The sequence below is a fragment of the Cherax quadricarinatus genome, chromosome 73 (genome assembly GCF_038502225.1).
Source record: "Cherax quadricarinatus isolate ZL_2023a chromosome 73, ASM3850222v1, whole genome shotgun sequence".
Classification (NCBI taxonomy): Eukaryota; Metazoa; Arthropoda; class Malacostraca; order Decapoda; family Parastacidae; genus Cherax; species Cherax quadricarinatus.
Window position 1 is genome coordinate 9,331,637 of NC_091364.1, and position 27,327 is coordinate 9,358,963.

The following is a 27,327-nucleotide window of genomic DNA, read 5'->3' on the forward strand; positions in this document are numbered from 1 at the left end:
ATACCTGTATACCCGGTGGCATCATCTTCGCCATGAGAAATGGAGAAAGCTCTCCTGATGCAGTTCACAGTCATATGATGACCCGATCAGTGGAGCCTTTGGTCACCGAGTCGAGGCCTTCCTATAAAAAACACGGGATATTTAAGTTTTTCCACAACGCTTCAAAAATATAAACACTGGTGTTTTAAGATTTCAGTAATAAAGTCTTCCATTTTTTTCTTAATATCTACACGCTTGCCTTTTGTTTTCATTATATTCAAATGTATTAAATATCACTGAACTTTTCATTCTCTTTACGTTTACCTATTATTTACCCACTACAGTGATTTTTATAAGAGAAACTTTCTCTGGTCTGAGTGAGTGTGTGTGTACTCTTGTCGAGTGCGGTACAGATGCTTCACAGTAGTGACGAAGGTTGTAGATCTCGCTCGCTTCCGTGCGAGAGCCCAGATATACGTTTCTCAGTGTCATGTATTCGTCCAGCGCCACCTGCTGTCTTTCAGTATTTGCATTTCTGCTCTTCTGAATTCGTTTCTCACTGCAAAACTGTTTTCATTTCCGTGTACATTTTTTGATTTATATGTATGCGAAACTGTTTTTAATTTATTTTTTTCCCTCGCAGCCCGGTCTGATGCCAGATTTCACTGTTGACGGCCTGGTCATCCAGGCTGATGGCACTGTTTGAAGGGAATTTTTATTTCGTTCCGGATATATTTCTAACATTTGGTGGTAGAGTGAAGAGTCTTGGACTGCGGATGTTGCCACAGATTTCTTATCGTGCTCACAGCAGCCCTGCTTTCCAGTGAGTTTATTCCACAATTACTCCCACATTTTTCACTTCATTCAGTTAGGGCAGTGTACAGATAAGGAAGCAGGCCATCGAGTATTTTCCATGCACTCTATATATTATTATGGCTCACTCTCCTCGTTCCAAAGAGAACCCAAGTGCTTTGAGGCGTTCCCAATAGTTTAGATGTGTTATTGATTCTCTGCGGGTAGTATACGATATCTGTGCATTTTCCAGTTACTCGCTCTCTCCTGCCCTGTAAAGTGCTGTGAGCACACAACAATATTTTGTTGCTTTCAGCTTGGGTTACTGAACTGTCTGGCCTCAGGAAGGGTTGCGAGGGAAGAGAAGCTCTGGAAACGCTTACAAGGTATGCTACAGTCACCTCAATTAACTTTATCACACCCCAGGGCCAAAAGTGCATTCTTCATAGAAATGGCTGACAGTTTTAGCATATTTAAACTTCTCTTTACTTTCTACTCTCGGAGGTCGGCCCTAAGCCAGGCTTGTCTGGTCAACCAGACTGTCATTGCTGGCGACCAGCTGGCCAACATATCCATCACAGTCTAGCTGATCTGGCGCTTGGTGGAGATACTTTTCTAGTTTCATCCTGAGTTCTACACTTGTCCCAGCAGTGCTTCTGATATCTTCTGTGAAGATGTTAAATAGTCTGAGGTCACAAATGTTGATACAAATTTCTTTTATTCTGTCCACGGCGACCCTGCTTTTCACTGGATTTATTTTAAGCTTCCTCCTATATATCTCACTACAATATGTTATGGCAGTGTGCAGACACAGGACAAGGCTCTCAAGTACTTTCCACGTATATATCTTCGTGCACCGCCCTCTCCTCCGCTCCTACGAGTACATATTTAGGACTTTGAGGCGTTCCCGGTAATTTAAGTGGTATGAAGGATGCAAATGATCTTTGCATCTGCTAAAGCTCTGACATCTCCTCTGCCTTGAACAATACCCCGAACGAGAGAGAGAGAGAGAGAGAGAGAGAGAGAGAGAGAGAGAGAGAGAGAGAGAGAGCACACGCTACTACAATAGTATCACCACTAATGCTGGATTTTACTTGGTTTACTACGATTTGGGCTGTGTGTTAGAAACGTGAGAATCCCTCCGCCTACCATCCCTGTTATGCCTATGGCCCTCATACTGGGTGCAATAACCCGATGATCGCAAAAATCCGTGAATACCACACCTGCGTTTGATCTTCTTTCAACGCCTACGTAATTCTGTCATAATGGCTTAACAATTGTGAAAAGAATGATCTCCCAGCTTTAAAAACATGTGAGTTTGGGTTGTGCTGTTCAATAAATTTTGTAATTTATCTCATCACTCTTTCGAAGACTTAAGATATGGGATGTTAGGACTACTGGAGAATACCAAGTGCTCGTGATAGTGGCACTTTGCACTTTTTTATATAAATATGGAATTCCATGAATCCGGTGCAGGAGCTGAATTAAAGGATATGTTTTCTATTTCTGTTTTCGAATTCTATGGATCTATTGTCAGTTATTTGGTCTGCATGACCTTCAGAAGAAATGAAAAAAAATCTGCATTCTCCACCCTGTTTTCGTTTAGTGGGTTTCCGAACATCGATTCGTATAGGTCTTTCAGAATTTCACTAATTTCTTGTTCATCGTCCGTGTATGAACCTCCTGTTATTAAAAATCTCATTCTACAGGTAGTTCTTAACTTGGATTTGGCATTGTATAGAAATATTTGTGGTTTGTTGCAGTATCCTGGATGTCTCATAAAGAAATGGATGTCTTTTTGTTTCCTTTGTGCTTCTTTTATCTGGTACGAAACTTAAAGTTTTCGTTCTATCTCGGTGATCTCTCATCTACGATTATCTTTCCTATGTTGTGACATTCATGTTTTTAAGCAATTCGGTAATCCATTTTTTCTTTAAATATTTCTATACTTTCTTTCTATATCTGATGTTTCTCTAGGTTTTCTCAATGGTACGTATTTGATAGAGATCTTGTGAGCTTGTGTGTTTAGCTTCTCCAGGCGCTAGTAAGGATTTAGGGTGCTCATTACTGTTTCCCAGAGAATGTCTGATAGTCATTTGTTAATTCTGTCCCAGTCAATTCTACGATTATTGACGTTAAATTTACTTAGCATCCCTTTTCGTACATTATTACTGGAGTTCACCACCCCTGAGGTTATACTCATTTGCAATTCTCTGTTACTGTGGTCAGAGTATATTGTGTTTGCGCTTATGTCTCTCATTAGTTCATCGTTGTTTGTAAAGATAAAATCCAGTGTATTTTAATTTCTAGCGGGTTCTGTTATCTGTTGGTTCAATGCAAACTTTCCACAAAGCCTCACTGGTTCCCTGATATGTACCTGTTGAGCTAGCTTGCTTCCAGGAACTATTTCTGGTACAATGCTGTGATGAACCATTTTCCACTTTACATTTGGGAGGTTTATACACGAGGGTAACTATATAACGATAATTACCAGATTCCTATTTTTAACTTTAATACCTAAAACTTCTACTGTATCATTTGATGAATTCATCAACTCTGTGCAACAAAAAGTATCTTTCACATAGAGTCCTACTCTTCTCTCTGACCTACTAACAATGTCACATCTGTACATATGTGTTTTATCGTTATCTCACCATCCAAAGCATCCCTTGTGTGTGGGTTTCTATGAATGCTCCGAAAAACAGTATTCGTTTTTGTGAGGAGCCACTTAATACAGCTGTCAGTTTTACTAGATTTTAAACCTTGAGTGTTTGTAAAAAGAAAGGAGGATTTACCATTTGGGATATTTTGATTTGGTGTTTTGTTAGTACCACTGATGATGTACTACCTCGTATGACACTTGGTGTACATATCCCTGCTTTGTCCAGTTGTCTATTGTTCATTCGACCCTGCTAAGTGTATGACTAGCGTGGTTTGTCCCACCACTCTGCACCTCATCACCAATTATCGTTCACTGTCCCTTTTTCTTGATTTACTCATTTTCTCCATCTAAAGATATGAATGCTGTTCGTTTTCCATATCCCTCCTATCTCGGTAGAGTCGCGTTCCATTCACTGGATGGTCAGGCCAGCTAAGATCGTAACATTCTCTGAGCTGCGTGGAGGTTTTGCAAGTCTCTGGATGGCATTAGTAACATTTCCCCTTCCTTAACTTCTTTTAACATTTTCTGGTGGGTTGGTACCAGCATTCTCGTCTGTATGCACATGCCCCTAGCATAAAATTACAAAAGTCTCTACTGTCTACATTATTTGTGGTAGATAAATTTTAGTTACCTGGGATGGTCTGCACACTCTAATTTACCTTTCCCTGTGCCTGGTTCTCCTTATGTTTCTTGTTTTCCCGTATCTTATAAGGTAATTTTATAAACAAATTAATTATAAACAAATTATCGTCTTCTCTAGGGCAGTGCTGCCGGGAAATAGGCTTGCCAATTTCCCTTTCCGGCTCCTATACTACACCAAAGATATGGGTTGTGCAAGTGCTCCATTGCACCTTATCTTACCTCGCTCCAGTTCACATTTACCCAGTACGTATATTGCTGTCTTTATGTCTGGGGATTAACTGTATTCATGTAGATGTCAGATGGTAGGGCAACTGAATTAATTAGTATGACTTGTAAGAAATTTTAGCAATGCAGAAAAATGCACATGGGGATGGAAATCTTAAACTCCAGATCTTTCGCACTCTCGTGCGTCGTCAGGAGCAATGTTGCAAGACAGCAACAAATGGGAGGGGAAATTCTCTGAGGCAAGGCAAAAGGTATTAGTGGTAACCCATGTGACATGGGTTACCAATGCCTCGCCTGAGAGAACTGCCCCTCCTATCTGCTGCTGTCTTGCAACATTGCATAGCGCCTGACGACGCACGAGAGCGAAAGATCTAGAGCTAAAGATTTCCATCCGCATGTGGCTTGTTCTGTATTAAGATCGTCTGTTGGCGATTGTATTGCACTGTAAAAAATCTGTGGCATCGTGGATTTCGTGCCTTCACTGGTGGTGGTGGTGGTGGTGGTGGTGGTGGTTGCTGTTGCTGTTGCTGTTGCTGTTGTTGTTGCTGTTGTTGTTGTTGTTGTTGTTGTTGTTGTGGCGTCTTAGACCTAGGCAGCAACGAGCGCTCACTTACTGATATTTATAATAAAACTTCACACGTACATATTTAACACACTCCTCGAGTGGCAACGCACACACTTCCAACAACGCAGCTTGGAATGTGACACATGCAACACTGCTTGGAAGGTGACGCATGCAACACAGCAAGCAGGTTTGGTCCTTGACCTGGCCGCGGGGGCGGTGACCTCCGGAAGAGACTCCAGGTAGACACCTGCGCACACCTTCAGCTTCTTACGCGAGTCCTAATTTAAAAATTTTAATGCCCTATTTAAACTTACAAATACTATTTTGTTCATGTTATGTTATACATACCCACATAAACGTAAATTTAACAATATTGAAAATAATACATTCGCTGCTCGTGTGGCAAGGTGAGCGATGAGTAGCACCGGGAAACGTACAAATCTACACGTATATCCCTGGCGGTGCGATAATGGGTAGCATATCCATGCATTTCCTGGAGCAAGGATATCATGTGTTCACTTGTGTTGCTCTGAATGTCAACATGTCAATGTTGCCCAGGCATTGTATACACACCTGTTATGTTACGTTATACATCTGACTTCTGTTTTGACTGGCTGTACCGTTCATATACCTACTCCCATAGCCCGGCAGTAGGCCAGGGTTGTCTGCTGCTTCCCTGGTCAACCAGACTGTTGCACCTGCTTGTTTGGTCAGCCAGACTGTTGCACCTGCTTGTTTGGTCAGCCAGACTGTTGCACCTGCTTGCCTGGTCAGCCAGACTGTTGCACCTGCTTGCCTGGTCAGCCAGACTGTTGCACCTGCTTGCCTGGTCAGCCAGACTGTTGCACCTGCTTGCCTGGTCAGCCAGACTGTTGCACCTGCTTGCCTGGTCAGCCAGACTGTTGCACCTGCTTGCCTGGTCAGCCAGACTGTTGCACCTGCTTGCCTGGTCAGGAAGACTGTTGCACCTGCTTGCCTGGTCAGCCAGACTGTTGCACCTGCTTGCCTGGTCAGCCAGACTGTTGCACCTGCTTGCCTGGTCAGCCAGACTGTTGCACCTGCTTGCCTGGTCAGCCAGACAGTTGCACCTGCTTGCCTGGTCAGCCAGACTGTTGCACCTGCTTGCCTGGTCAGCCAGACTGTTGCACCTGCTTGCCTGGTCAGCCAGACTGTTGCACCTGCTTGCCTGGTCAGCCAGACTGTTGCACCTGCTTGCCTGGTCAGCCAGACTGTTGCACCTGTTTGCCTGGTCAGCCAGACTGTTGCACCTGCTTGCCTGGTCAGCCAGACTGTTGCACCTGCTTGACTGGTCAGCCAGACTGTTGCACCTGCTTGCCTGGTCAGCCAGACTGTTGCACCTGCTTGCCTGGGCAGCCAGACTGCTGCACCTGCTTGCCTGGGCAGCCACACTGTTGCACCTGCTTGCCTGGGCAGCCACACTGTTGCACCTGCTTGCCTGGGCAGCCACACTGTTGCACCTGCTTGCCTGGGCAGCCACACTGTTGCACCTGCTTGCCTGGGCAGCCACACTGTTGCACCTGCTTGCCTGGGCAGCCACACTGTTGCACCTGCTTGCCTGGGCAGCCACACTGTTGCACCTGCTTGCCTGGGCAGCCACACTGTTGCACCTGCTTGCCTGGGCAGCCACACTGTTGCACCTGCTTGCCTGGGCAGCCACACTGTTGCACCTGCTTGCCTGGTCAACCAGACTGTTGCACCTGCTTGCCTGGTCAACCAGACTGTTGCACCTGCTTGCCTTGTCAACCAGACTGTTGCACCTGCTTGCCTGGTCAACCAGACTGTTGCACCTGCTTGCCTGGTCAACCAGACTTGCACCTGCTTGCCTGGTCAACCAGACTGTTGCACCTGCTTGCCTGGTCAACCAGACTGTTGCACCTGCTTGCCTGGTCAACCAGACAGTTGCACCTGCTTGCCTGGTCAACCAGACAGTTGCACCTGCTTGCCTGGTCAACCAGACTGTTGCACCTGCTTGCCTGGTCAACCAGACTGTTGCACCTGCTTGCCTGGTCAACCAGACTGTTGCACCTGCTTGCCTGGTCAACCAGACTGTTGCACCTGCTTGCCTGGTCAACCAGACTGTTGCACCTGCTTGCCTGGTCAACCAGACTGTTGCACCTGCTTGCCTGGTCAACCAGACTGTTGCACCTGCTTGCCTGGTCAACCAGACTGTTGCACCTGCTTGCCTGGTCAACCAGACTGTTGCACCTGCTTGCCTGGTCAACCAGACTGTTGCACCTGCTTGCCTGGTCAACCAGACTGTTGCACCTGCTTGCCTGGTCAACCAGACTGTTGCACCTGCTTGCCTGGTCAACCAGACTGTTGCACCTGCTTGCCTGGTCAACCAGACTGTTGCACAGCTTGCCTGGTCAACCAGACTGTTGCACCTGCTTGCCTGGTCAACCAGACTGTTGCACCTGCTTGCCTGGTCAACCAGACTGTTGCACCTGCTTGCCTGGTCAACCAGACTGTTGCACCTGCTTGCCTGGTCAACCAGACTGTTGCACCTGTTTGCCTGGTCAACCAGACTGTTGCACCTGTTTGCCTGGTCAACCAGACTGTTGCACCTGTTTGCCTGGTCAACCAGACTGTTGCACCTGTTTGCCTGGTCAACCAGACTGTTGCAGCAGATTGCCTGGTCAACCAGACTGTTGCAGCAGATTGCCTGGTCAACCAGACTGTTGCAGCAGATTGCCTGGTCAACCAGACTGTTGCAGCAGATTGCCTGGTCAACCAGACTGTTGCACCTGCTTGCCTGGTCAACCAGACTGTTGCACCTGCTTGCCTGGTCAACCAGACTGTTGCACCTGTTTGCCTGGTCAACCAGACTGTTGCACCAGTTTGCCTGGTCAACCAGACTGTTGCACCTGTTTGCCTGGTCAACCAGACTGTTGCACCTGTTTGCCTGGTCAACCAGACTGTTGCAGCAGATTGCCTGGTCAACCAGACTGTTGCAGCAGATTGCCTGGTCAACCAGACTGTTGCAGCAGATTGCCTGGTCAACCAGACTGTTGCAGCAGATTGCCTGGTCAACCAGACTGTTGCAGCAGATTGCCTAGTCAACCAGACTGTTGCAGCAGTTTGCCTGGTCAACCAGACTGTTGCAGCAGATTGCCTGGTCAACCAGACTGTTGCAGCAGATTGCCTGGTCAACCAGACTGTTGCAGCAGATTGCCTGGTCAACCAGACTGTTGCAGCTGCTTGCCTGGTCAACCAGACTGTTGCAGCTGCTTGCCTGGTCAACCAGACTGTTGCAGCTGCTTGCCTGGTCAGCCAGACTGTTGCACCTGCTTGCCTGGTCAGCCAGACTGTTGCACCTGCTTGCCTGGTCAGCCAGACTGTTGCACCTGCTTGCCTGGTCAGCCAGACTGTTGCACCTGCTTGCCTGGTCAGCCAGACTGTTGCACCTGCTTGCCTGGTCAGCCAGACTGCTGCACCTGCTTGCCTGGTCAGCCAGACTGCTGCACCTGCTTGCCTGGTCAGCCAGACTGCTGCACCTGCTTGCCTGGGCAGCCACACTGTTGCACCTGCTTGCCTGGGCAGCCACACTGTTGCACCTGCTTGCCTGGGCAGCCACACTGTTGCACCTGCTTGCCTGGGCAACCAGACTGTTGCACCTGCTTGCCTGGTCAACCAGACTGTTGCACCTGCTTGCCTGGTCAACCAGACTTGCACCTGCTTGCCTGGTCAACCAGACTGTTGCACCTGCTTGCCTGGTCAACCAGACAGTTGCACCTGCTTGCCTGGTCAACCAGACTGTTGCACCTGCTTGCCTGGTCAACCAGACTGTTGCACCTGCTTGCCTGGTCAACCAGACTGTTGCACCTGCTTGCCTGGTCAACCAGACTGTTGCACCTGCTTGCCTGGTCAACCAGACTGTTGCACCTGCTTGCCTGGTCAACCAGACTGTTGCACCTGCTTGCCTGGTCAACCAGACTGTTGCACCTGCTTGCCTGGTCAACCAGACTGTTGCACCTGCTTGCCTGGTCAACCAGACTGTTGCACCTGCTTGCCTGGTCAACCAGACTGTTGCACCTGCTTGCCTGGTCAACCAGACTGTTGCACCTGTTTGCCTGGTCAACCAGACTGTTGCACCTGTTTGCCTGGTCAACCAGACTGTTGCAGCAGATTGCCTGGTCAACCAGACTGTTGCAGTAGATTGCCTGGTCAACCAGACTGTTGCAGCAGATTGCCTGGTCAACCAGACTGTTGCAACAGATTGCCTGGTCAACCAGACTGTTGCAGCAGATTGCCTGGTCAACCAGACTGTTGCAGCAGATTGCCTGGTCAACCAGACTGTTGCAGCAGATTGCCTGGTCAACCAGACTGTTGCAGCAGATTGCCTGGTCAACCAGACTGTTGCAGCAGATTGCCTGGTCAACCAGACTGTTGCAGCAGATTGCCTGGTCAACCAGACTGTTGCAGCAGATTGCCTGGTCAACCAGACTGTTGCAGCTGCTTGCCTGGTCAACCAGACTGTTGCAGCTGCTTGCCTGGTCAACCAGACTGTTGCAGCTGCTTGCCTGGTCAACCAGACTGTTGCAGCTGCTTGCCTGGTCAACCAGACTGTTGCAGCTGCTTGCCTGGTCAACCAGACTGTTGCAGCTGCTTGCCTGGTCAACCAGACTGTTGCAGCTGCTTGCCTGGTCAACCAGACTGTTGCAGCTGCTTGCCTGGTCAACCAGACTGTTGCAGCTGCTTGCCTGGTCAACCAGACTGTTGCAGCAGCTGCTTGCCTGGTCAACCAGACTGTTGCAGCTGCTTGCCTGGTCAACCAGAGTGCAGCTGCTGCAGCTGCAGCTTGCCTGGTCAACCAGACTGTTGCAGCTGCTTGCTGGTCAACCAGACTGTTGCAGCTGCTTGCCTGGTCAACCAGACTGTTGCAGCTGCTTGCCTGGTCAACCAGACTGTTGCAGCTGCTTGCCTGGTCAACCAGACTGTTGCAGCTGCTTGCCTGGTCAACCAGACTGTTGCAGCTGCTTGCCTGGTCAACCAGACTGTTGCAGCTGCTTGCTTGGTCAACCAGATTGTTGCACCTGATTGCCTGGTCAACCAGACTGTTGCAGCTGCTTGCCTAGTCAACCATTATTTCCTGGCAAGTTTTTAAACGAAAATAAATAAGCTTTCATGGAAAGCAAATTATACATATATGCCAATATGTGTTTCTCTCTCTCTCTCTCTCGTATAATTATACCATAACAATATCCATCTATGAATCCATTGGTAACACTTCAGTACAGACTATGTGGAACTACTTCTATTGACGTATTAGAGAGAGTATTCCACCTCATCTCAGGATCCCTTCCCTTCAGCTTCCCAGGACCTCTCCACCTCACCCCTATGAACCCTGAACGTCTTCTTCTCAGGACCCCTTAACCCCATCCCCAGCACCAAAATATTCTGGTCATCAGATAAGTGGATAGAAAAAAGTTGAGTTGCCAAGAGACATGAGTCATATACGGCAACTCAAGATAAGCCATAATGATGTTCAGAAGTACTTATCAGTTATAGGCTGGGAAATCTAATGCACTAGATAAAGATGGGATGGAGACCAACACTTATACACAGCTTCAAGAGTAGCTATGATAGGGCTCTTGAGGCCAGAAATTAGTGAAACAAGTCTATAGACGTTAAGACACGGCAAGAAAAAGGCACAATACCGTGACTGCAACAATACACAAATAACCCACACGGGTTGCGTGTGTATTAAGATATGGGGTCGGGAGCCATGAATCGACCCCTGCAAACTTAACTGGGCGATTACAAGTTGCTTCAAGAAGCCTCCCTTTTACACTGTAATTATTAAATTCTAAAATTTACTTCGTAACTTCCTGTTGGAAAACAAAGAAGGAAATAACTGTACATACCAGAACAATTTTCTTGGCGTCGTCAGTGTAATGACACAGAGGACGCCAAGTTACACTCTCGGAAAAGTCTGCCGTGACACATACAGGATGGTCTGCTGTGTAACACACACACACACACACACACACACACACAACGGTCTGCAGTTTGACAAAGACACTCACCAGTTCCCATTTTTTGTGTTAATTTCTGGAAACCTGGTTCCTGCAGCTCGGATTCTGACCATCTGTTCAAGTTCAATGCTCAATAAACGCCGGTTTAATGGATGATCCGGAACTGTCAAGTAACTAATTTAAAACAGTTAGCATCTACTGACAATTTTTTTCATCTCTGAAGGGCTACAATTCGGCCTGCCTTCAATATGGCTGTTTGTGTACAGCAATATTTTAGTCTAGAGTAAACAACTACCTAAATGTTGCTATATCAGTGATGCCACATCAGTGGTGCTAATTCTTGTATGATTGCAACTTTCCATAGCGAGTAATTCTGTCTACAAAAATAGTTTTCACGTGTGTCATAATACTAAACATTCATTCTCTCTCTCTCTCTCTCTCTCTCTCTCTCTCTCTCTATCTGGAGCAAATTCCTAATACCAGAGTTTGCCTACCTACCTACTGATGGTTCCGGGAACATTGCCGCACCCTAACAGCTCCTCTTAAGACACAAAACGCACAATTAGAGAGTGTACAGAGACCCTTCACTGCTCGTATCAGTGCAGTCCAGCACCTACATTGGTAATGCTTTAAGTCCCTTGAACTGTAGTTCTTAGAAGTTAGGCAGAAAGATGCATCATAATTTACACCTGGAAATATCTACAGGGACTGGTCCCTCATCTGTACACCAAAATCACTATCTACTAAAGCAAGAAACTCGGCAAATGATGTAAAGTACCTACACTGAAAAGCAGGGGTGAATAAGTACACTAAGAGAGAACGTTATGTTAAGTAAAGACCAAGGCTCTTCAACACCCTCCCGTCATACACAAGAAAATTACCAACAGATCCTCCCCCCCCCCCGACTGTCTTCAAAAGGTAACTTGGTAAGTTTAGGTTAACTGCTGATCAGCTAGGGTGTGGTGCATACGTTGGACTGCATGCGTCTAGCAACAAAGCCTGGTTTATCAGGTTATCCACATTACGCACTGTTTGGGATAGGACCGAGGGGTTGGTGACGCCCTGAAATCAGCTTCATGTAAACTTCGGATATCAGGGTTGCTGACCTACTCAAAATATTTGTGTAATCAGAAAGTCCAACGTAAATAACACAGCCCAGGTGGTATCATATTACTGATGGTATACGGCAAGTTCAATATTACCACACATCTGCAACACTTGGGTATCTTTGTTGCAGATTCAACAATAAAGTTACCCACTTGGTTTATAGTGTCTTATGCATGAAATATGTTGGTATTTCCAATTTCGTTGATACATTTGCTCACTCTCTCCTGGCTAATATAATAGATTTTCATTATTACACTGTTTCATTATCATCTCACTGTTTTCTTTAAATAGTTATTCTTATTTCACCGTTTTCTTTAAGTGATGCTTATCTTACTTTTTTCTTTAAATGGTGTCCCTTATCTCCTTTAATCTCACATTTTTTATATTATTATATTCATTAGGTAGTGCTAAACCCGTCCATAAAGTTTGCAAACTTTGAGAAGTCTCTGAACTCTGAACAGAGACGGAGTCATTCTCATAACAATTGCCCTTGCTTCTTTTATTGACAGTATGAGTGTGGAGAATGGTTCTAGTGGCGTAGTGTTTATACTCGACTACCACGGGGTTATATTCACCATCTTCCATCATACTATATCATCTTCCCAACATATTATACTATCTTCCCAGCATAATATACTATCTTTCCAGTATATGTAAGTAAGGTTATGATTCTTTGAATCCCAGTTAATATGTTTGTTACATTAAAATTTCTTGCTAACACTTTAGTATGACTGTTTGCTAGGCTGTTCGGGACTGGAGTCTATGCAGGCTTGAGCTTGAATTAAGCTGGGGTTCAAGTTTGATGGGTTCGACATCTGATCATCATTCTTGGAGAATATAAGACTAAGAGCGTATTCCAATCAGATCACTTCTACTGCTTGCTGCTTTAAGAAGCTTTTCCTCGAAATCTTTATAATAAAAGTTTGCGAATGGTTGATCGTCTGCGCTATTTCTTACATTTTTTTTTTTTTACTCTCCTAGTGCTTGTTACATTCTGCCATTTGTGCCGCCTTAAAGTGAAGTAACAGCATGACGATGTAGGGGACAGTTTTATAACGTTTACGAGGCAGTCTTCGATATTTAATGCTTTATTTATAAACTGATGCCAATTTGTATCCAGAGGTTTACATGTAAAACAAATATTTTTGCTCTCAGTTTTCACTGCTACTACTTCGACTACATCTTATGTGGCATTAAACCTCTCAGACGAACGAACTCTCCTCTCCTCTCTTATCTGTCCTGCCCTCCTCCTCCCCCCTTGTTTTTACACAGAGTTTGACAAGGTTAGGTTAAGGATCCCTAGCTTTATTGACAAGCTATTTAAAGTTAAGGATTCCTAACTTTACTGACAAGCTAAGAGCTGTTACCTACATCAGCTCATCTGAAAGTATTTTTATTGTTATGAAGCATACAAATAGGGAACAGGATGAAGTTGGAGCCATCTGTGGGCCAGCATTTTCATTTGATCAAATGACTATCTCGTTGACATCATAATGTTGTACGAATGTGTTCCAGACTCTCCCTCCACCCCTCACTCCCTTTCCCTCACTCCCTTTCCCTCACTCCCTTTCCCTCACTCCCTTTCCCTCCCTCTCTCTCCCTCCCTCTCTGAGCGACAACTCCCTGATAAAACTATACTTGGGATCCACAGCTTGTTCTTGGATCTACTGAGGGATCCGAGGTGGCCCTGGGCTCCCATATCACATCTGGGTGCTGACAACACCAGTCAGGCAAACCAACATAATTAGACCAGGATAACTAACTAGAAACCGTTCAGGGAACCGTCAAAATTACTCTGGAAGAAAACGGGATATCTGTTAATTTCCTTTATAAATAAAGGGGAGGGCGTTTACTAAGTCTTGGGTCCTTTACACTTAGTATACTCCTTACTTTCTAACTTTTCATAGGGAAAACTTTGCATTGTCTGCAGAGCCTTTTGGTCTCGTTAGGAGTAATTCCAGTGTCAATAACAATAATAATAATAATAATAATAATAATCATCTTCATTACTTTTAGTATATGATACAACTTGTACACAGTACCGTGTGACTGGAAGACACAAATAACCCGCACATATTAGAATGAAACTTATGACATTTTGGTCCGACATGAACCATTAACTAGCCACACACAAGCACGAAGGGAAGACAGTACATAAACAAGAGGGGAGGTGGTGGCACTGGGATTAGAACTACAATTACTACTATCTCTTCTCGTTCTACTACTACCAGCTCCCTGCTCGCTTGTATATATATACCGGCTCTCTTCTCTTCGCGCTTGTGTGTCACTAGTTAATGCCTCAAGTCGGACCGAAACGTCGTCAAAAGTTTCATTCTCACATGTCCGAGTTGCGTATTGAGTATAAAAATTTAGAACCACTTCCTTCAGTATTTTCTAGGTATAGATTATGCTCACCTGTGTTCCAGGGAGCACAATCTAAAGCACGACTTGGGAATTCCCAATAATGTGTTTGAATTAACACAGCCACTGAAGGATAATAGTTAGGTCGTCCCGTAGCTCGGCTGGTAGCGCACTCAGCTTACACACTGAGGTCCGTGGATCGATCCCCTATACGGGTTTAAACATTAAGGCGTGTTTCCTAAGACACCTGCTGTCCCTGTTCACCTAACAGTAGACGAGTACCTGGGTGTTAGTCGACTAGTGTGGGTCGCATCCTGGGAATAAAATTAACCTAATTTACCAGGAATGCTCTGCATAACCAGGGGCTTTCTATACAGTATGTCACTGATGTCAGCTATGGTCTGTATGAGTTGTATCATGTAGAAATAAATATTATTATTATTAATTACGCTTGTCTGTCATTTGTCAAAACCTGCGATAAATGGATGAAAAACTGAGTTTCTAAAGTTTTTCTACTCCTGGCGGTTGCCTGGTCAACCAGGCTGTTGCTATTGGGAGCCAGATGACCCACATATCCATCACAGCCAGGTCAAGCCTCCACCAAACCTTGCAGTTTATGACCCACACGGGTTTAGGGCATCATATACAACCTGTGAAGGCTCCAGACGTTGGATTTGTCTCTGAGAACCCCAGAAAGCCCCTGAGAGCCCCTAAAAGCCTCTGAGAACCTCTGAGAGCTACTGAGAGCCCCCGAGAGAGGGCCACTTGTACACTATATTGTGCTATTATTGCTTAATTTAAGACCTTGTATGTTTGCAGCAGTGACACCACTCCTGGCCCTCAGTGTCGCTTCTGACACCACTCCTGGGCCCTCAGTGTCGCTTCTGACACCACTCCTGGCCCTCAGTGTCGCTTCTGACACCACTCCTGGCACCACTCCTGTGTCGCTTCTGACACCACTCCTGTGTCGCTTCTGACACCACTCCTGGCCCTCAGTGTCGCTTCTGACACCACTCCTGGCCCTCAGTGTCGCTTCTGACACCACTCCTGGCCCTCAGTGTCGCTTCTGACACCACTCCTGGCCCTCAGTGTCGCTTCTGACACCACTCCTGGCCCTCAGTGTCGCTTCTGACACCACTCCTGGGCCCTCAGTGTCGCTTCTGACACCACTCCTGGGCCCTCAGTGTCGCTTCTGACACCACTCCTGGGCCCTCAGTGTCGCTTCTGACACCACTCCTGGGCCCTCAGTGTCGCTTCTGACACCACTCCTGGGCCCTCAGTGTCGCTTCTGACACCACTCCTGGGCCCTCAGTGTCGCTTCTGACAGTGTCGCTTCTGACACCACTCCTGGGCCCTCAGTGTCGCTTCTGACACCACTCCTGGGCCCTCAGTGTCGCTTCTGACACCACTCCTGGGCCCTCAGTGTCGCTTCTGACACCACTCCTGGCCCTCAGTGTCGCTTCTGACACCACTCCTGGCCCCCCAGTGTCGCTTCTGACACCACTCCTGGCCCGTCAGTGTCGCTTCTGACACCACTCCTGGCCCCCCAGTGTCGCTTCTGACACCACTCCTGGCCCCCCAGTGTCGCTTCTGACACCACTCCTGGCCCGTCAGTGTCGCTTCTGACACCACTCCTGGCCCCCCAGTGTCGCTTCTGACACCACTCCTGGCCCCCCAGTGTCGCTTCTGACACCACTCCTGGGCCCGCCGTGTCGCTTCTGACACCCCTCCTGGCCCTCAGTGTCGCTTCTGACACCACTCCTGGCCCCCCAGTGTCGCTTCTGACACCACTCCTGGCCCGTCAGTGTCGCTTCTGACACCACTCCTGGCCCCCCAGTGTCGCTTCTGACACCACTCCTGGCCCGTCAGTGTCGCTTCTGACACCACTCCTGGCCCGTCAGTGTCGCTTCTGACACCACTCCTGGCCCCCCAGTGTCGTTTCTAACACCACTACTCCTGGCCCCCCAGTGTCGCTTCTGACACCACTCCTGGCCCCTCAGCGTCTTGTGACACCACTCCTGGCTCTCTGTGTCGCTTCTGACACATCTCCGATCTTCTTTTTTTAAATTACAGCAGAGAAAGCGCTAAACCTGTATGCTCTTCATCCAAGGAAAGTCCAGTTCCTTGGATCAAGAGCATTCGGCATCAAGGGATGGAACCGGTGATGCCAGTTCAGTGGAAAAGCTTTGTAGGGTTATTCTGGATCATACGTCCTCTGAAGTTATCCTGGATTATACGTCCTCTGAAGCTATCCTGGATTATACGTCCTCTGAAGTTATCCTGGATTATACGTCCCCTGAAGTTATCCTGGATTATACGTCCTCTGAAGTTATTAATCAGATTAAATTCCAAAGATGTGCTTAAATATGGAGGGTAAAGACACGGAACCCAAGTTAGGTGGGGAATGTAGAGCTGGGGAATGCAGAGCTGTAGAATGTAGAGCTGGGAACACAGATCTGGGGAACGTAGAGATGAGTGTAAAGCTGGAGAATGCCGTAGAGCTTGGGAATGAAGAGCTGGAGAAAGTCGTAGAGCTGGAGAATGTGGAGCTGGAGAATGTAGAGCTGGGGAATGCAGAGCCGGGGAATGTAGACCTGGGGAAAGTAGAGCTCGAGAATGCAGATCTGGAGAATGGAGAGCTGGAGAATGGAGAGCTGGAGAATATAGAGGATAATGTAGAGCTGGAGAATGTAGAGCTGGAGAGTGTAGAGCTGGGGAGTGAAGAGCTGGGGAGTGTAGAGCTGGAGAGTGAAGAGCTGGGGAGTGTAGAGCTGGAGAATGAAAAGCTAAGAATACAGAGCTGGAGAAGATACAGCTGAAGAATGCCGTAGGGCTGGAGAATGTAGAGCTGTAGAATGTAAAGGTGGGGAATATATAGCTGGGGAATGTAGAGCTGGGAAATGCCGTGACAACACTAAGACATAATTTAGTAAGCGTAAAGGGAACAAGACTAACCCAACACCAAGAGAACCCTGGCTATCTTAAGAGGGAACTTGACAAGCTCCTCAAGATAGTTTCCGGCATCAACAACCTGACTGATCAAGCCATCAACTAAAAGACCTTGTCTGGGACCGCGCAGCGGGGGCGGTGACCCACCCGACACCGACTACAGGTAACCTGAGCCAAGACCCAGGTGAGCTCTCCAACAGGGCGTAGGTGAAGCTCTCCTGGGTAGTACTGAGTGACGCACAACACAAAGGTGACACTGTCTTCACCTCTGTGTGTGCGTACTCACCTAGTTGTGGTTGTTGGGGTCGATTCGCACCTCCTGGCCCCGCCTCTTCACTGGTCGCTACTAGGTCACTCTTCCTGTTCCATGAGCATCATACCTCTTCTTAAAGCTATGTATGGATCCTACCTCCACTACATTACTGCGTGTGTGCGCGCGCGCGCGTGTGTTTGTGTGTGTGTACTCACCTAATTGTACTCACCTAATTGTGGTTGCAGGGGTCGATACTCAGCTCCTGGCCCCGCCTCTTCACTGATCGCTACTGGATCCTCTCTCTCTCTGCTTCCTGAGCTTTGTCATACCTCTTCTTAAAACTATGTATGGTTCCTGCCTCCACAACTTCACTTGCTAGGCTATTCCACTTGCTGACAACTCTATGACTGAAGAAATACTTTCTAACATCCCTGTGACTCGTCTGAGTCTTCAGCTTCCAGTTGTGACCCCTTGTCCCTGTGTCCCCTCTCTGGAACATCCTATCTCTGTCCACCTTGTCTATTCACCGCAGTATCTTGTATGTCGTTATCATGTCTCCCCTGACCCTTCTGTCCTCCAGTGTCGTCAGTCCGATTTCCCTTAACCTTTCCTCGTACGACATTCCCTTGAGCTCTGGGACTAGCCTTGTTGGAAACCTTTGTATTTTCTCTAACTTCTTGACGTGCTTGACCAGGTGTGGGTTCCAGACTGGTGCTGCATACTCCAGTATGGGCCTAACATACACAGTGTACAGTGTCTTGAACGATTCCTTATTAAGGTATCGGAGCACTATTCTCAGGTGTGTGTCTGTGTGTGTGTGTCTGTGTGTGTGTGTGTGTCTGTGTGTGTCTGTGTGTGTGTCTGTGTGTGTCTGTGTGTGTGTCTGTGTGTGTCTGTGTGTGTGTCTGTGTGTGTCTGTCTGTGTGTGTCTGTCTGTGTGTGTCTGTCTGTGTGTGTCTGTCTGTGTGTGTGTCTGTGTCTGTGTGTGTGTGTGTGTGTGTGTGTGTGTGTGTGTGTGTGTGTGTGTGTGTGTGTGTGTCTGTGTGTGTCTGTGTGTGTGTGTCTGTGTGTGTGTGTCTGTGTGTGTGTGTCTGTGTGTGTGTGTCTGTGTGTGTGTGTGTGTGTGTGTGTGTGTGTGTGTGTGTGTGTGTGTGTGTGTGTCTGTGTGTCTGTGTGTGTGTGTCTGTGTGTGTGTGTCTGTGTGTGTGTGTCTGTCTGTGTGTGTCTGTCTGTGTGTGTCTGTCTGTGTGTGTCTGTCTGTGTGTGTGTCTGTGTAGAAAATGGAGAAGAGGAAAAAGGGGAGAGGGAAAACAGAAGAGGAAAATGAAACAAATATTAAAGGATAAGGAAGGACGGCAAATTTATATGAAAAGGGGAAATCTAGTGAAAATAGGCAGGAAAAATAGTACAACTGTCTGAGCAGAGAGAATAGTACAACTGAGCAGGGAGAATAGTACAACTATCTGAGCAGGGAGAATAGTACAACTATCTGAGTATGGAGAATAGTACAACTATCTGAGCAGGGAGAATAGTACAATCTGAGCAGGGAGAATAGGACAACTATCTGAGTAGGGAGAATAGTACAACTATCTGAGCAGGGAGAATAGTACAACTATCTGAGCAGGGAGAATAGGACAACTATCTGAGCAGGGAGAATAGGACAACTATATGTGAAGGGAGAATAGGACAACTATATGTGAAGGGAGAATAGGACAACTATATGTGAAGGGAGAATAGTACAACTATATGAGCAGGGAGAATAGTACAACTATATGAGCAGGGAGAATAGTACAGCTATATGAGCAGGGATAATAGGACAACTATATGAGCAGGGAGAATAGTACAACTATATGAGCAGGGAGAATAGTACAACTATATGAGCAGGGAGAATAGTACAACTATTTGAGCAGGGAGAATAGTACAATTATCTGAGCAGGAAAAAATAGTACAACTATATGAGCAGGGAGAATAGCATCACTATATGATCAGGGAGAATAGAACAAGTACAACTATATGAGCAGGGAGAATAGCATCACTATATGATCAGGGAGAATAGCATCACTATATGATCAGGGAGAATAGTACAAATACATGAGCAGGGAGAATAGTACAACTATTTGTGAAGGGAGAATAGCACAACTATATGAGCAGGGAGAATAGCACAACTATATGAGCAGGGAGAATAGTACAACTAGGGAGGAGGAAAGGTACAATTATGTAGCAGGGAGAATAGTACAACTAGGAAGCAGGGTGAGCAGTACAAGTGATAATAATAGTGGGTGAGCTTTGGAGAATAGTACAACTAGGGGACAGGAAGAATAGTACAACTACGGAGCGGGGAAAATGGTACAATTAGGGAGCGGGGAGAACAGTACAACTAGGTGCGGGGAGAATAGGACAACTAGATAGAGGGAAGAATAGGACAATTAGGAAGTGGGGAGAATAGAACTAGGAAGATGAAAATAGGACTAGGAAGAGGGGAGAACAGGATTAGGGAAAATAGAGAATAGAACTAGGGGAGAAGGGAGAATAGGCCTAGGGAGAGGAGAGAATAAGATATCTCGGGAGAGGTGAGAATGGGACAAATGAAGAAAAAATGAGTAGAGAAGGAAGAAGAGGTGATGGAGGAATGAGGTTACAGATGAGAGAGGAAGAAGCAGCAACTGGAAGAGATGGATATGGAGGCATCATTGGTGGAAATGAAATAGTGGAAGAGCAAGTAGTGTATCAGAAAAAAGAAGAAGAGGTAGACGAGGAATAAGAGAAGAAAATTAGAGGAGAAAGGTGGTGTAGCGTCGGGTGTTGAAGGCAGGGGAGGTGAGCGGGGGGTATCAATAAATTAAGAGTGGCCACTGTGTTAAATTACTCAGTGGCTTTGTTCAATATATCTCTCATATAGGCTGAACACACAGGCCTACCTGTCCCAGGGTGTGTATGCGCGTGTTGGTCGAGCAGGTGGGCGGGCGTGGGGGGTGAGGCTGTGGGCGGTAGTATCCTGCGAGATGGGAGTCAGGAGTCAGTGAGCACAGTGTAGGAGAGAGTACACAATGTGTGAGAGATAGAGACGCTCAGGCGACCGTCTGAAGGCTATAATAACGCACAGGTCAGCCTGGCGCACCGCAGCACTGTACACGCCACGCTGGCTCAACACATACTGACTGACCCAGGCACCCACCACACCACCACCACCACCACTGCTGCTGCTGCTGTTGCTGCTGCTGCTACCCCGCCCCAGCCTGATCCCCAACCTATTCCACCAGCCTGGTCTCCAGCCCCAGCCTGCTTCACCAACCTCCAACTTGCTCCGCCCGCCAAGCCTGCTCCATAACTCTAGCCTGTTACCCTTCTCCAGCCTGCTCCCCTTCCCCAGCCCAGCCTGTTGCAGCAGCTGCCATCCGATATATGCCAGGCCTTCCGTGGGTTACAAAATATAATATGACGTTCAAGGAAGACGAATTTCATCTCTTTTGCTGTGGAAAAATTGAAGAAGTAAAAAACTGGAACACAAAAAATCAAACCGGTGAATAGATGGCAAGAGGAATGTAAGAGACTTAGGAGTAAGCATGAGGGGATGATCTTATCTTCAGGGATCATATAACTACGGATCGCACAGTCATGGGCTTTCTGCATGCACAACTAAATGTCACCCATCTCTGTACAAATCAGACGAGCCTGGCCCATGGCCGGGCTCCGATAGTAGAGAGAGACTTGAAACTCATCAAAGACATCAAAGGTAAACATTATATCATGTTGAAACAATAATAATAATAATAATAATAATAATAATAATAATAATAATAATAATAATAATAATATATTATCATCACATTTACAAAGAATATGATAAACTGTATAACTATTTCAAATCAAGAGATGGAGAGCCAATGATAGTCTTAAAGTCACCTATTCTTTCTACACTGGAATAGTAGTCTACAATAAAGGTCACGTTTAAGGCAGACGAAACTAAAGCTCTGAGATATCTACATAGAACCTTCACTGCTTGTAACAATTTAAACAAGTTACGAGGTACTCTTAAAATTCCTTACTGTACCCATTAATGCAGCTTCAAGAATCAATGGTAACTCGGTTGGCAACGCACTCAGCTCACATACCGAGTGTCCGTGGTTCGATCCCGGTATGGATTGAAACGATGAGCATGATCCCTTAAACGTGGTGTCCCTGTTCACCTAGCTGTAAGTGGGTACTGGGTGTTCGTCGACTATTGTGGGTGATATCCTGGAATAAGATAACACACCCCTAGCCTGCAAATCACTCACTCACACACACACGCACGCACACGCGCACACACACACACACACACACACACACACACACACACACACACGCACACGCACACGCACACGCACACGCACACGCACACGCACACGCACACACACACAATATTATATTATATATACACCTGAAAGACTGGTTCCAAATTTGCACACTGAAATAACCTCTTACAAGAGTGAGAGGCACGGCAGACGGTTTAAAATACACTAGGTGAAAAGCAGATGTACATTAAACATACTAACATACAACTCAATAAGCAGAAGGTTCCAGGGATTTTCAACGCTATTTTCAAGAAACTTGACAATGACTGCAAATTGTCAATGATCAATCAGGCTGTGATGCCTACGTCAAACTGCTTGTAACGAGCACCAACAGCTTGACTGACAAGTCAACAAAGTAATCCTGGAGTGAAATTGGGTCTTCGACGCCAGGATTCTAACAGACATCAGGCTGCGTCTTATATTCTACAGTAGACTGTGTTGTATGTAAGCCTTTTCCACATATCTCAATGGCTACTGACTTTGTTGGTGATGTCTGCAGTGTAGGGAGTAAGAAAGCAGTGCTTTTGGCGTGAAATAGATGCTGGCCTCAGGACGCTTCAGGGATGTAGCGTCTACCACACTAATTCACGTGACCGTCATTCCTGAAGTAATAATTAGTCGTATATATTTCGCTTTAGCTCTTGTTATCCGGTCATATATATTTCATTAGTAGTATTAGTAGTATTTGTATTATATAAAGTATGTGATGTATTGAAAAACTGAGTCACTGTGGTCAAAGCTCTGCCAATGTCCTGTCAGGAGAATCCTAGCCTTAGCCTGATCTTCCTATCTTTTTTTCTCGTTCTTGTGTCATTACCTATGTGAGATGGGACATTATTTGTAGTAGTAAATGCCGTACATGTACCTACTTCAGTTATTTTGTTGATTTTTCTAAGTTGTGTTGCATGGTGGTTTAGTGGGCTACTTGCCTGCTCTCATGGCGAGTTGGGGCCTGAGTCCTAGTCACACACCCAGTATAAACCTCTTCATAGTTTACTTGTCCATGGAAACTCTGATTTTTCTAAGTAACAGCCCTCACTGCTTTACTCTCTCTTAAAACAGTGATATCCTTGTAAGATCAACAGGTTAACAAAAGATGCGTGAGCACTGAGTCAGCAGTGTCACCACCAACACCACAGTGATGTGCGGGAAGGAGCTGAACATGGATGCCTGAAGGATATTTCCGAAGATTAATGCCCCCGCGCCAGGGTCCCAGACCAGACCTCCTGGAGGATAAAGATCTGATCAACCAAGTTGTTACTGCTGGCCGCACGTAACCGAACGCACCAAATACAGCCCGGCTGGTCAGGAAATGATTACAAGAACTTGTCCAGTTCCCTCTTGAAGGCACCTAGAGATTTGCTATTAATTCCTTTTATACCCTTATGAGTCCCGAGTGTTTTTCTACTCCCAGAGCCCTGCCTTGAGCCAGGCTTGTTTGGTCAACCAGGTTGTTGGTTGTGATGGCCCACTGACCCACATATACAGCACAGCTTGGTTGATCTAGCACCTGGCCAAAATACTTGTCCAGTTTCTCTTGAAGGTTTCTACACTTGTCCCAGCAATGTTTCTGATATCCTCTGATAAGATGTTGAATAATCTGGAGCCACGGACGTTGGTCCAGCTGAGTGATACAGCTGAGTGGTACAGCCGTGTGATACAGCTGTACAATATGTAGTACAGCTGTGCAATGCAGCTGTGTTACAGCTGTGCAATACAACTGTAGCCTGACCTTGGCAATCTTATTCGGTGTTGTACACACACACACTTATCTAGATGTCGACACGTATGTAAACGCCTAGATGGGTCGATTCATATGTAGACAGTCACACAGTTCTTTAGTGTCTAGGGGTATAGACAGTATCAGACACTTGTCTAGGAATCGACGCCAGTGTAGTGTAGAACAGACACTTGTCAAGGGGTCGACGCCAGTGTGGCCAGGCAGTCTAGGCACTGCATCACATCTAACAGCTTGCACCAATACAGCAAAAGTCACTCCTCGCATCAGTAATCATCTTTCCACAAGCTATATAAGTCTGCTGCAATTCTCAGCTCTTACACACACACACACACACTGCGAGAAACAAACATCACCACCACCACAAATATTGTACTGTTATACTTACATGAAAGCGCTAAAATATTAAGGGTCATACAGATCTTTGTTCATTCCATATCTAAGCAACTGAAATTTATCATCGCTGACTCTCATGTTGCTCGTGTCTTCACTTACCCACTGCAGGATTTTGATCTTTTTTGGTACAAATATTGTCATCTAATATTTGTACCAATACGTACGTACGTGTGTGTGCGTGTTGGGAATGAGAGAACAGAGGGAAGGGGAAGAAGGGAGGGAATGAAGGGAAGGAGAAGAGAGATAATGAAGGGAAGGGGAAGGGAGGGAGAGGGGGAGGGGAGGGGAAGGGCGGGAGAGGGGGAGGGAAGTAGAGAAGGGGAGAAGAAGGGAAGGAGGGAATGGGAGGGAGGGAGGCGGTGCATTTAGAGCAGGTTTAACAGGCAATAACACAGCTTAACTGGGAAACAGGCAGTGATTAATCCAGTGAGCGGTGGCGGCGTCGATAATGGTGGGCAGTAGTGGGCAGCTAGCCTGGTCCCTAGCGGCCAGGCTAACTGGCCACCCATGTTCCCTACTATGGCGCTCCATTCTCCCATCAATGTTAATTATTACCCACTATCCCCTCACCATTAACATCCATCCTCCATTTCCCCATTTTCGTTAATTTCTCTCTTCCACCTTTTCCTCTTTCTTTTCCCTACATATAGATTTTGTTGTCCCGCTCTAGAATGGAGATATTTTCACAAAAAATAAATTTCTGCAATGTATGGGATAGACCAGCATCCTAAGAAATTGTAGTTCCCAAGTGATAATAACTGCAGCTCTGCTGGAGAGAAACCTTTGAAGCTGCCGTAGCTGCTGAACACTTCATGCAATACTTGACGATATTCTCATTCCCTACTGAAGTCTCCCAGCTCAGGCTGAAACATTTCAATACACTTTATGTACCTCATCCTGAGTCATGTAAGTTAAAGTTTTTCAACTAAAAATTATGATAAATATGATTAAAAATCAATGGAATGAGGAAAAGGATCTAAACTTACAGATTTTAATGAACCTTTCATAATTAGCAAAAATGTGAAAAGTTATAATATATAAAAGATATAAGATAGTTATGTAGTGGCAACAAAAAGAACTATCATATAGAACAGGGTAGCAACACTGCTTTTCTTTCCAATTATACTATAAAAAAGTTGCCTAGCCTAAGGGAGCAATGATCTCCCTGAACCATCCTTAATCTTCCCATCCTGGTAAACAACCATCCTTAATCTTCCCATCCTGGTAAACAACCATCCTCAATCTTCCCATCCTGGTAAACAACCATCCTTAATCTTCCCATCCTGGTAAACAACCATCCTCAATCTTCCCATCCTGGTAAACAACCATCCTTAATCTTCCCATCCTGGTAAACAACCATCCTCAATCTTCCCATCCTGGTAAACAACCATCCTTAATCTTCCCATCCTGGTAAACAACCATCCTCAATCTTCCCATCCTGGTAAACAACCATCCTCAATCTTCCCATCCTGGTAAACAACCATCCTCATCTCTGTCCTTGTTACTATTCATCCTCAACTTCCTGCTGATGGTTTGGGGGGGTCTCTGCTCCCGAGGCTCGGTCCCTGACCACTCTTCCCTATTGGTTTGCTCATTCATCTAGTTGTACTGTCCTAATTGTGTTTGCAGGGTCGACTTGTCTCCTGGTACCGCTTAACCGGTTTCCCTGATTTCTGGCCTCCACTGAAACCGGTTTGCCTCAAGAATAGAAAAGGACTGTTCTTCAATTCTATCTGGTCCATTATAGATAAGGGCTGTTCAAATTTATTTAGGTCACAAGGATAGAGAATCATTCTTGTTGTATATGGTCCATAAGGATAAAGGAACGCTCTTGTTCTATCTGGTCCATAAAGATAAAAAAAAATAATTCTATCTGGACCACAGAGACAGACGAGAACTATTCTTCAGTTTTATCTGGTCCACAGGGATAGACGTTTTATATTTTTTAGTTCTGTTACACAAGGACAGACGAGATCTACTAGGATTACTTTTTGGCTCTACTGAGTCTACAAGAGAGAGAAAAGTGAAGAGAACTTTAAGAGAACTTTTGTGGGACTCTGGGAGGAGAAATTTAACATCCTCCTCATTGCACGGCCGGACGGACGGATGCAGCTCACGGATGCCACATGAACATTAACCAAAGAGAAAATAATTTTCTTCCCAAAATTCTTCCTTGGCATTTCAGAATAATTTTGTTCGCCGCAACACCCGACACTCGTTGCATACGCAAATGTATACTAATATTTATATTTTGTGTATTAATACATATGTATGAACCCATTAATACGTGAAGATGCTTCTGAAGTTGGGAGATATATGTAATGATAATGTATGAATGTATGAATAGCAACAACTGAAGCAGCAACAATAACAACAGCATCAGCAGCACTTGCGGTGGTTTATAATACACCATCACGTCAAGTTTGAAGCCGCTCAGAAGTTGCATTCTCAAGTTATCAATGTTGAAGCTCACAGGACGAGGCACTCAAAAATCATAGCATAAAAGACAGAATGTAACTGCTTCTCAGGCTTCCAGCACATAACATTCACTTTTTTTTTTTTTTGGTTTAGAAAGACACGTGACCAAACACTAGGACATACGTCACTCTATATATACTATCTTTTTAGCCTATGTTATAAATATGGTTATAATCATAACCATAATTTTTAAAGGGGTGGAGGGGTAAGCCAGTAGAAGGCCTCGGTATGATGACCAAAAGCTCCAGCAGAGAGTCGTCGTGACTAAGACCCGCGTCAGGAAACACTTTCCCTGTTCCCTGACAAACCTGACCTAACTTAACTTCTGTACGTCAGAAGTGATCAAGGCTCCATGACTGAAACATGTCCTAGTGTTTGCTCGTGTGTCTTTCTAAACCAATTTGTCGCTATTACTAAGGTTGTAAACCAATTTGTCACTATTACTAAGGTTGTAAACCAATTTGTCACTATTACTAAGGTTGTAAACCAATTTGTCACTATTACTAAGGTGTAAACCAATTTGTCACTATTACTAAGGTTGTAAACCAATTTGTCACTATTACTAAGGTTGTAAACCAATTTGTCGCTATTACTAAGGTTGTAAACCAATTTGTCACTATTACTAAGGTTGTAAACCAATTTGTCACTATTACTAAGGTTGTAAACCAATTTGTCACTATTATTAAGGTTGTAAACCAATTTGTCACTATTACTAAGGTTGTAAACCAATTTGTCACTATTACTAAGGTTGTAAACCAATTTGTCACTATTACTAAGGTTGTAAACCAATTTGTTGCTATTACTAAGATTGTAAACCAATTTGTTGCTATTACTAAGGTTGTAAACCAAT

General features: G+C 45.7%; 1 protein-coding gene across 3 annotated transcripts in view; it reads right to left on the reverse strand.

Moving 5' to 3' along the window:
- Window positions 1–27,327, reverse strand: part of LOC128701100 (neuronal calcium sensor 2) — a 544,015-nt gene that overhangs the window by 214,319 nt on the left and 302,369 nt on the right. Inside the window, exon 1 of one of the 3 annotated variants that reach the window (XM_053794652.2) lies at window positions 20,450–20,699. The exons of the other annotated variants lie outside the window; for them this stretch is intronic. The gene's annotated coding sequence lies outside the window, so the exon portion shown is untranslated. Of the gene's footprint in view, window positions 1–20,449; window positions 20,700–27,327 lie in introns of those variants that run through there. 3 annotated transcript variants of the gene reach the window in all.